The sequence below is a fragment of the Bactrocera neohumeralis genome, chromosome 2, assembly GCF_024586455.1.
Source record: "Bactrocera neohumeralis isolate Rockhampton chromosome 2, APGP_CSIRO_Bneo_wtdbg2-racon-allhic-juicebox.fasta_v2, whole genome shotgun sequence".
Taxonomy (NCBI): domain Eukaryota; kingdom Metazoa; phylum Arthropoda; class Insecta; order Diptera; family Tephritidae; genus Bactrocera; species Bactrocera neohumeralis.
In genome coordinates, this window is record NC_065919.1 from 90,622,955 (window position 1) to 90,634,938 (window position 11,984).

An 11,984-nucleotide genomic window follows, 5' to 3' on the forward strand; every position below is an offset into this window, starting at 1 on the left:
GGCTATTAAAAAAGAAAAAAAGTAGGGAAAGTAAGAAATGCAAAGCAGATTCTTCACCGGATGTAACACTGAAGTCTCCGACTCCGGATGGAACAGCAGAAGATAGAATAGATACAAAAGTAAGCCATCGCCCTCCGCCAATTATAATAGCAGAAAACGTTAACCAACCCTTGATGCGTTCCTTGATGCACGCAGATGTAAAAAGATCTTACACACTCAAGCTTACTGGCCCAAGTTCCAGTAAAATAAATCTTTCGGATAGTTCCGACTACAGAATACTTACAAGGAAATTAAAGGGCTCGAAAATTCATTCGAACTCGTACGAAGACAAACAATCGCGTGATATACGCGTAATGGCAAAAGACTTTCATCACTCATGTGAGCCTGAAAGAGCAAGGGCTTAAAGTTACGAAAGTCTTAAACTAACTTCAATATGAAACAAAAAATTCGTTAAATATGTTTATTGTATGCTTTGAATCTACAGAGAACATTAATAAAATTTATCAAACATATTCTAAATTCTGTCGTTAAACTCGAGCCCATAAAGCCATCGAATCTTGTGCCGCAGTGTAAATCCTGCCAGGCGTTCGGTCACACAAGAAACTATTATTGTAAACCACCGAGGTGTGTAAAGTGCGCCGGAAATCATACAACTTTAAGCTGCACTAAACCTGCCGAACTACCGCCAAAATGCTGTAACTGTAGTCAAAATCACCCTGCGAACTATAGGGAATGTGAAGTGGCAAAGCAACTTTAAAAAATTAAAAACGCCACTAAGAAAAATAAAGAGCATAAATGCGAACCAAAACGCTTAAGTACAACCGCTTTCACTACTCCTCAGAAGGAAGTCACTAATATAAATCATCAATCTGGAAATCACTTGCCAGCATAACTAAAGGTGCTAATAAAGTTCAACAAAATATGGCTGAAAATAAAACAATTACAAATGCCACTGGTGATATTACCGGTAATTTTTCGTTAATTCTCAACAAGCTTAACAAGCTAGAAGAGCAAAATAGACTTACTCACGAACGTCTAGATATAATTGAGGATGCGATGGAAAAAAGCAAAATTGCACAACTGTTTTTCTTGACCTATCCCAGGCTTTCGATAGAGTATGACACCATGGCTTACTTCATATATTAAGACTTCTATTTCCACAGCATCTAACTGAACTACTAGCCTCTTACCTGAGCAACCGTTACTTCAGAATCAAGCAGGGACAGTCATATACTATGCTACAGCCAATAAAAACAGGTATACCCCTAGGAAGCGTCCTAGGAGCACTCTTATACATTTTGTTTACTAGCGATATGCCTACGCCGCCAAACAGCACAATCGCCACATTCGCAGATGATACCTACGTCATACTACTGGTAAAAATGTAGTAGAGTCGTCGAACAGAATGCAGTCTTCAATCAACCTAATTGTAGAATGGACACAAAAATGGAACATTACTCTCAACGAGTTGAAGTCTATACATATAAACTTCACTAACAAAACTGCTACGTACATATATTCCCGTATATATTGGGAATGATGTGATTCCGTACTCCACCTCGGCGAAATATCTTGGATTGACGCTGGATGCAAAGTCCAAGTGGAAGGAGCATATATATTACAAAGAAAAGTTGCAAATTCTTTTCTTCACATAAGTCATTCGCGAAACGGCATCCAAACATGCCACAAGGTTGCAAAACCACGTAAACGCTGAAGCCCGACAACTAGGAGAGACTAGAAATAGCAGGCGCGGATTGAAAAGAACAACGTTTCATGACCTTCTAAGCAAATAACAAATATTATAATATTTAGTTTTTAATACAAAGTTTAGTTTTTGAAAAAAGCTTCTTAATAGAGCTGCTATTGTTATAAAAAATATTTCTTGTTAGTACATTTGTCACTAGTTGCAATCCGAATGAAATTTAAAAACATATCTTGTAACGTTTCAATAAATAAAAACAAAACAAACAAAACAAGAAAATCAATTTTCTGTTAATGATTTTTGGCTGATTGGTTTTAAAACCGTTGCAGCGAAGGTAGAATAATAGGTGTAACCCCAAACCTAAAATACAAAACACTAGGCAAAATCTGAAAAAATTATATATAATTATATTAACAAATTAGTCTTAATAAAATCTCTTTGTTTTCAAATATTTTCGCTTATACACTGCACAAACTCTGAAGCATGCAAACTATTCACAATATACGTCACCTCTAACGTTTTCTCTTCTCATTGTTAATGGGACCTAATCACATGGAAGAATTATATAAATGCTCCATTAAACCTTTCAAAAGTCTTCCTCTTTTACATGACAAAAAAAATACTAACAAGCCATTCAAATTCTCCAGTATTGATTAGCAAATTGAATGATTGATAACAATTAGTAGATAAATTTGATTAAAACAACAACCATCAAAACGAGAAATAAACATCCGCTGGGAAACTCCCATCCTTACATGAGAAGACCAGAAAATGCTGTACTTTCTTCTGTTTTGAGAAAGGAGCAAACAAAACACCAACGACAACCTCCATTCAGATAATGCATTATTATCAGGGTAAGCGTTGTCAAAAACCTGCAATTACTTAAATTATCTAAAAGAAATTTGTGGAAAACTTATTTAAACTTTAACCCAAATTCTTTTCAAACATTTCAAAGCGTGCAAATATTTCATGATAATACCATTAGATTGAAATTAATGGAGATTATAATAAGATTCTTGTCCACGTAAATGGATCCAAGGGCCTTAAGCCTGCTTCTAGAAATCACTGGACAATTTAGACTCAGGTGTTCTGGAGATACAATCGTTAAGTCCACAAGTTTCATTTCTCTTTCAATTTTCAACCGTCTTTCTGAATTTAGCATTTTTTATTTCACTTCAAGCTAATTTCGTTTAAATTTTGAGTAAATATAAATGAACAAAAGTGTATGTTCAATATAACTCTTTCACTTAAATCTCAAATTTGTGAGCCGATTAATGTCGGTATTCTGCTTGTCACGATTGTCTCATGTCTCTAATTGTCACAATAAATATGGCACCACAACAGCAAATGATGTAACTTATCCCGGTATTAACTTCGACAAAAAGTTAACATGGAGGTAACGTATATCCAGTAAAATAACTAGTATGAAAAAACAGAAGTGATGCCTTGACAACAAAGTTTTGTTATTCAACGCGGTTATAAAACCTATTTTGTTGTATGGTATTCAACTTTGTGGTACAACCTGTGCAACTAACATTGAAATAATACAGAGGCTTCAATCCAAAGTCCTTGGCGCAATATGGTACATTCCTAATGAAAATATTCACAAAAAGCTCGGTATTCTTCATGATGAAGATGAAGGTAGAGGACAGCAGAAAGAATTATGACTTTACTTACTGTTTGGCTTTTAAGAAGAAGATTGAATGTGTGAAACATAAAAAACCTGTTTCGCCAATATGTAAGCAATATCATCTGTTGACTTTCAGCTACTGGTTCATATGATATATAGTTAGTATTTATTTTTAATTTAAGTTGATAAATAATTCTTTTTTTTCCGATCGAGGTAGCCGACACTTTAAAAATGCCAAAAGAAGATGTTAGACATTTGCTCCATGATTATTCGGGTATGAAAAAGTTCCACGCGAGAACTCAACAGGTTTAATGAAAAATGTTTCTGCATACAAAGTATACTGCAGATCTGACCCTCACCCACTTTTCTACTGATAGTAAATAGCCGAGATTGAGGCATATTTTTTGAATAAATATATTTTCTGTGAAAATTATGTCGAAAAATTGCAAGATAGCTTTATTTCGATACCCTCAATAGTATAGTCGAATTTGCGTAATGAAATTGTATTTCAACAAAATTAGGGTCGTATTTATAAGTACAAGTTGAATAAGAAATTATTTTTTCATGTTTTCCTCAGTTTTTGCTGATATTTGCTCACTTGTTAAAAACTCCTTCGTATTTTACAGAACTGAGAACGTTTCAAAGTATTGACTCCAATATTTTGATCCGAGCTTTTAAGGTGCAAATTCGATTTAAGACCGTAGATCCCACGTATCCAGCTTAAAGCTTGCAAATGACGAAAAATTCATGTGAAATATGTATGCCATGTTGTTGTATTTTCAGCACAAAAACAAGCAATTAATCATTGACAACTTTTCCACTCCCCACCGCAAATCAATTTTTTAGCACGCTCCCTCTTCAAAACAACAAAAAACAATTAACTAACGTAGAGGGGATGGGCGCCAGCGAGCGTGCATCAGCACCAGCATGATGTATTTGGTTGTAAAAACTTTGAAACATATGTACACGAGTATATTTATTCGCTGCAACTTACCAGAGCCAGCACCAGTTCATCAAATGGTGATTAAACGCTTGCGGTCTACCGCGCCACACGGAGCGCACCAGCAGCTGACAATCTCAATTACAGCGTGTGTGTTACTGCTGCGCAAACGACCTTGCCATGTAGCACGATGAGCAGTGTGGCAACGAACCATGAGGCATGAGGCACTACTTTCGCGAGAAATGCACGCAAAAAAGCACAATGCTCGCGCTTTGACTACGCCGTGTGAAATTTGCACGGCTACACACGCGCCGCCGTCCCGATGTGGGTGTGCGTTGTAGCATGTGCACAGCGCGGCGCGTTCTAACGTTCCACCACTAGCACACTAATGTTGGCAACAAAGCTTTTGCTGCGCGCCTTCTTGTCACACGCTCGTGTGCGCGAATGATGCGAATATTGCTCAAGATGTCGGCGATGACTTTGAAGATGTGCAAGCAATGGAAAGTAACAAAGAGCGGCAAAAATAACGGCGGAGCGCTCACATTTATTTGCTGCAACTTAAGTAGTTGCGGCAGCAGCACGACCTACAGTAATAAAGAAGAAGCGCGCAACGCCGCCACACATACACACATATATTAACGATGATGATGATGACGGGATGATGCTGTCAATGGATGGTGTGGTGCCGCAGATGGCAATGGGATTTTCTCGTTGCCGTGCTCATATATCACAATAACGGTCGGCTGTTGTTGCTTCCATTGTTGCGTATGACACTGACACAATTATGGCGCTTTATATACTCAAGTACACTAGCATGAAAATTTATGCGCCTGTGGATATGCAACGCACACTACACCACTTGCACGCAGACGAGTCGCTGAATGACGTGCGCACTTTCATCAACACAATTGAATTGATTTTTTTATTTAATTCTTTTATTTTTTTTTTATATTTATTTTTTTTTCCAATTTTTTTATTATTTCACTTTTCAGCTTTTAACTGTTTCTGTTGAAATTATTTTTTTATATTCCCGCTCATGCTTATTCTCCACAATTTCTCATAACAATTACAGCAGTGATTTCATTTCATTAACATTCGCGCAGTTCGGCGGTGCGTGCTGCGTGCTGCATGCGTGATGAAATGTGCATATAAATATAATAATATGAGAGTGCACAATTACGCATACACACACACATGCATAATTATTTCATTCTTTGTTATACGAGTGGCATTCGGCGCATGCAACGCCGCAAACGCGGAATGTGATGTTGAAACGCGATTATGAGGAGTCGCGGGATGTGCCGCGCGCTGCTTAAGCAAATACTCACGTGCCCACTGACACACTTACGCAGGTTGCACACACACACACACACTAGCCAACATAAGGATATGTGCACATTAACACTTATTATGCGTGTCCCTGCACATGTATTATTAAAGTTCTTACGTGCGCTTACGGCTATGCGCGAGGATATAATTATCAGACGTATTGTTTATTGCGGTTCGCCAGCAGAGCGATTTGGCTGCGAACTGAAAGTTGAAGGACGCAGCTGACAACTTGAAAAAGTGTTTATTTATGCTGCTTACTGTCAGTTGTCCGGCTATATGTGTCAAGATTTAGTAAGGACCAAGTCAAACTGGCGACTGGAGTTAGCCCAAGGAGACGAGCTTATTAACAATCCTTTATTTACGGTCCCTCTTGATGATCGCTAGCGAGTGTTCAGTTATTTACGGTTGACGAATGTCGCAATTATCGAAGAATCTACAAAAAAACCGAGCCATCAGCAATTCTTGTCTAATTTGTTTATTATTTTTGAAAACCAATTTTTGAGCGGAAGCATTTGAGATACTTGTAGTGCTTAAGCCGAAGTAAGTGTATCCGTTAGCCTCACTTTGAAAGTTGCAGACACTTTAAAATTTTTGCAGTAATCTAAGTACTTTTCTAATTACATTCGCATTACATATTTTTAAATTTTTTTCCTGAATTTTCAACCACAATTTAAGTCATTCAACAAATTTCGAATTGAATTAATTGCATTTTCAGTAATTATAATCACTCCACCCACGGCATACCGTTACGCGTAAACTCTAGCGGAGTGACCGTTTAACTCAAAGCCTCACTAAGCATATCACACATACACACACACGTGGATATTAATTTGTTACTATATCACTTTGATTTAACAGTGTTTTTTAGCGGCTTTGACGAATAAACGAACGAACATAGATTTCCACAGAGGAACTGTTTGTGCGTCCGCTAGCGCCACACTTTTGTTTTCCAAATCAGCACGCGTACCCTGCGAACACGACGTAACGCCACGTTCAAATACGAATACGAAACTGAGCGCTGCTTGGCGAAAAATTTTATGGTCGCGCACACACGGCGAACCAGCAGTCAGCGAGGCAGCACAAGACCGTACGAACACGAACAGCGTGCGCCACGAGTGCCGAAAGTTACGAGCGACGCTGACAACATTGACGAAACAGCTCCACGACCAACAGGATATTTCTGCTTCACAGGGAATTTTCCTATTTCTGTGTCACAGAGTCGAAAAACGAATTGTACACCCGAGAGTGCTCGCACACGCGGAGCGCAAACGCTTGTAAGGCACCATTCGTTGCTCCTGCAAGTCATATTTAATAGTGGGTATAACTGTCAAACTACGACTGCTCTCGGCTCGTGTTTTTGTGGGAAATTTGGCATTTCATACATACAGAGCAGTGTCCGCTACACTGTGTTGCGTATCAAGCAAGCAAGTACGGGCATCTTTTGTTTTTGTTTTTGTTGCCCTCAATATTTTTCGCCCATTCGTTATATTGTTATGAGTGTTGTTGTTGTTGCAACTGCATTTTCGCTTGCGGCAACATTTGCTGTAAGTGGCTTATCTTCGTTGCATGAGGAATTGTACGTTGAATGACGACGCTGGCACCAAGGGCCTATCCCAAGGCGATGGGAATTAGCTGCGTTACGCACGTTCTGCTTCTGCTGAACGCATTAAATTTTCAAACAGCATACTTTTCAGCGCCATAAATAAATAAGCGCACAAGTACAAGAAACACATGACTTGGCCAAAATAGACATGTTTCAAACAAAGCGTGAATATACCATTAAATTTTGGTGACTTTTTTAAGGCAAAACAGAAAAACTCAGTCGGAACATTTAAATAAGTCTGAGAACCTGCGTTTCATCACTTATTTACCGTTGCTTCAGTATTCAAAAATGTATATAACATATTCTATAAAGAATTTTAAAAAGCGTCTTTCGGCATCAGAAATAAGTAGTTTGGTCGGTTTACTTACTAAGTTAATTGAAAACCTAATTTACCATAAATTTCCTTAGAATACATATGATGGACACAATGATGGGCTAATAATAAAGTCGGCCACGGACCTCTAGTTTACTAGCCAATATATATGTAAAAAATATCCCTCTTTTCAAAAATACCCTGTAAGAGAAATACTTACGTTCTCTCGCTCAAACTTGCGCACTTCCAACATTTCAACGATTCTTCCAGTGAGCAAGTATGTATAAGAGAAATTCTCTGAGAACTTGTTCTATTCAGCAATTCAGCACTTTCATAAATATCCCTATAAGCATGACTATTTTTTGAAACCGCTTTGACATAAAGTTATTTTATGGAATGGATAATTCAAACATTTGATTTGTCTTGGACTTTGATTAAATATTCTTAATTTTCATATCTTTATATACAAAAATTACGTGCCACGTTCTTAATCCGCGATGGACTTTTGGATTTTAGCAAAACTTAGCACACTATGTCTAGTTCAAACCAACTTAGAAGATAGGATAGTAAAAACAATTCATAGATAAAAACATAAAGTGAAAGCTCTATAAATATAAATGGGCGCTCTATTAAGCGGACATCTCCATTAATCATGCCAATTGGCCGGTCCCACAATTTGTTGATGTTTATTAAGAAGTTTCACAGAAAGAAGATAAATTGACCTACATATGTAGGTATAATCTGAATAACATGTACTATATATATACGAAACATATCATATATCTTCAGTTTTCGGGTTTAAGAAACTCAGACGCCGACGACATCGATGTATTTAGTGATTTCTGAAAATCATGGGTCGACAAACTTTGACGACCCTTCACAAATGTATTCGTGATCTAATAAGTCCAGATTTAAAACTAAAATCTTAGAAGTACCGTTACTATCAGCAAAAACCTTTAGAGAACCATAGGTACTATACTTGTACTTGTCATCATAGGTTTGCTTTTCGATTAGGTAATTCCAATATAGTTTGAACAACTGAAAAACTGTTGAAGATATGATAATAAAATAAAGTTTATAGGTTGCTTAAGATATTCCAAGACTCTTCAAATGAGCCAAATTATTTCTACCTTAAACAATTACACTCATTTGAGTCAACTTTACAAACTTAGCATCAAGGACTTCAACAAAGTCAGACAAATTCTAATTCTTATTCTAATAATCTAGCTGCAAACTTAATTTCACGTGCATCATAATTAACACCGCCAAAAAGAAGAGCAACATGCACTCCACCAAAAACTGAAATTACACACATTTTTCTATACGAAAAACGGTGCCGTCAACGTTGATTTCTGGGAAACAGAATGTACAAAAAATTAAATATCACAAAACATGCACCTCCAATCCCTCGGCAGCAAACTCATACCTCAAGTTTGTTGTGACTGCCGTCAATAAACAAGCCTCCGATATGGACATCGGTTGTGAGCTAAGACGGGCACCGTGGAGATGCCGAGGGACGGTGCGTGAGGTTGGCTCTGCTCAACGCATTAAACGCAGTTTTAAAAATGAAATTAACATATTTTAAAAATGTCTGCAATTTATTTCATTACCTACTTTTTCTAGCAAATCTCTCGTCGAGTGCCGAAGTGGTGCTACTTTCATTTTCTGACTCCTCTTCCCCCCAAGTTCAGCCCTGGCCACTGAGCCATTGATGCGCCGTCTGCCCGGCCTGCCGCGTCTATCTACATATGCATATTACTCACAGTTGCTACGGAGGCGGTGCGGAGCTGTTGTTGGTGTGAGTCTTCACTATTTCGCGGTTGTTGTTGTTGATGTTGTTGGAGCAACGCTGCTAAATAAGACGAATGCCCTACTTTCATCATATTTCACGTTGGCCGCGCTATGACAAATCGCTCGCCATTCCCGACCTCGGCAACACAGCACCGCCACCCGCCCTCTGTGCGCCCTTCCGCCTGCGTTGCTACTTGTACTTTACCAGAAGGTAGTCAGGCAACGCTCGTTATGCTTATGAATTCAACAACGCGAAAGAATTTTTCAAGTGCCTTGGCTGCAGCATATCTACATAAACACGCCTACGTCATGCCTAAACTCCTACGCAAACTGCGGCACCCCTCCGCACAGCCATCGAAAGCGCTGAGAGTGCTTAAGGAGGCATGACTGTATGATGGACTATCGCATGTGAATAGACAATGGCGAAGTATGTGCAAGTGTAGCACATACATACATACATACATACATACTATGCATATATATGTTTGTATATTTCAGCTATTTAAAATGATTTTCGCAACAGCGCTGCATTATCTTTCACTTGGATATTTATTATTTTACATTTTTCCGCTCTCATATTTCCGCGCGCATATTTTTATTGCGAGTAGTGCGTAAATGTATGAAAAATAGTACGAACATACATATATTTATTTGCGATTTAATGAAGAAAAAGCGACGATGGCAATGGCGGCAGCTCGTCATAAATGTCATCGAGCGCTTTTGCAGCTTAAGGCAAATAAATGAGTCTGCTTTTAGGCGTTCGCCATGCACTCGCGCATCGCGGCGTTCTATTGGGTAGCACTTAGTGTATAATGTGCAGTGCGAAGACCCAAGTCTTCTCTGTCCACATTTCACTTTTCACTTGCCTTTGCATTCGTCTTCAAAATTAATACTTTTGACATTGAAGCCTTCTCTTGGGTTAACTAAGAAAAATGGCAGGCGATGAAGTGCGGTGCTGCATGTTAAGGTCAAGTACTATTTTGCATACAAAAAAAAATTTTTAACTTGTTTTCATATAACTTTAAAATTTGCTGGTGTAAGAGTTGCCTAACCAATGTTGGGCTAAGCGGAACATTTTAGACATTTCATATTTAGTTCTGCATAAAAGTATGATAATTTACATGTAACAAATCCAGACATTATATTTAAATTCAGGTTTAAGCAAATAAAACATAAGAATTTGTTTCTCTTGATTTTCTCTTGAGAAGCCTTCACATTGGCTTTCTTAGGCATTCAAAGCCTTCGAAAGTGCTTTAAGTATGGGACCCATCAACGCAGAGGCAACCAAGAAAACTTAACTAATTTTAAAAAAATTTGGCAAGAATTCAATTAAAAACAAGTAAGGAAGGGCTAAGTTCGGGTGTCACCGAACATTTTATACTCTCGCATGGTAAAGTGATAATCGAGATTTCATTATCCGTCATTTACATATTTTTCAAATACCGTATTTGTGTAAAGTTTTATTCCGCTATCATCATTGGTTCCTAATGTTTATACTCGTATTATACAAAGAAGGCATCAGATGGAATTCAAAATAGCGTTATATTGGAAGAAGGCGTGGTTGTGAACCGATTTCAGCCATATTTCGTACATGTCATCAGGGTGTTAAGAAAACATTATATACCGAATTTCATTGAAATCGGTCTAGTAGCTCCTGAGATATGCTTCTTGGTCCATAAGTGGGCGGCGCCACGCCCATTTTCAATTTTTAAAAAAAGCCTGGGGCAGCTTCCTTCTGCCACTTCTTCCGTAAAATTTAGTGTTTCTGACGTTTTTTTAGTCGGTTAACGCACTTTTAGTGATTTTCAACATAACCTTTGTATGGGAGGTGGACGTGGTTATTATCCGATTTCTTCCATTTTAGAACTGTATATGGAAATGCCTGAAGAAAACGACTCTGTAGAGTTTGGTTCGCATAGCTATAGTAGTTTCCGAGATATATATAAAAAACTTAGTAGGGGGCGGGGCCACGCCCACTTTTCCAAAAAAAATTACTTCCAAATATGTCCCTCCCTAATGCGATCCTTTGTGCCAAATTTCACTTTAATATCTTTATGTATGGTTTAGTTATGACACTTTATAGGTTTTCGGTTTCCGCCATTTTGTGGGCGTGGCAGTGGGCCGATTTTGCCCATCTTCGAACTTAACCTTCTTATGGAGCCAAGGAATACGTGTACCAAGTTTCATCATGATATCTCAATTTTTACTCAAGTTACAGCTTGCACGGACAGACGGACGGACAGACGGACGGACAGACAGACATCCGGATTTCGACTCTACTCGTCGCCCTGATCACTTTGGTATATATAACCCTATATCTGACTCTTTTAGTTTTAGGACTTACAAACAACCGTTATGTGAACAAAACTATAATACTCTCGTTAGCAACAAAAAAAAGTTATTGACAACGGTGCTGATGAAGAAAATCCAAGATTTTGTCTGAACCCTTGCCTTATGGAAAGTTTTTCAAATTCATTTATCAACAAAATGCAGTTCTTGAAATATTGCACGCTGCAAAATTACGGCTCAAGAATTTTTATCACCGCCAGCACCGTTATCATTGCAGCTATGGTCGCACGCGTGTCATCAGCAAACTCTCGACCCCCTCCGCTGTCAGCAAAGTGATTCTTATCGCGCTTTATGACAAATATTCATTGTTATTTGCATTTTCCCATA

General features: G+C 38.2%; 1 protein-coding gene across 1 annotated transcript in view; it reads right to left on the bottom strand.

Annotated features, from left to right (window-relative positions):
- The window catches only part of LOC126767716 (uncharacterized), a 209,408-nt gene extending 202,822 nt beyond the window's left edge, over nucleotides 1-6,586 (bottom strand). Inside the window, exon 1 of the mRNA XM_050485263.1 lies at nucleotides 4,327-6,586. The gene's annotated coding sequence lies outside the window, so the exon portion shown is untranslated. The remainder of the gene's footprint in view (nucleotides 1-4,326) is intronic.
- Between the last annotated feature and the right edge of the window lie 5,398 nt (nucleotides 6,587-11,984).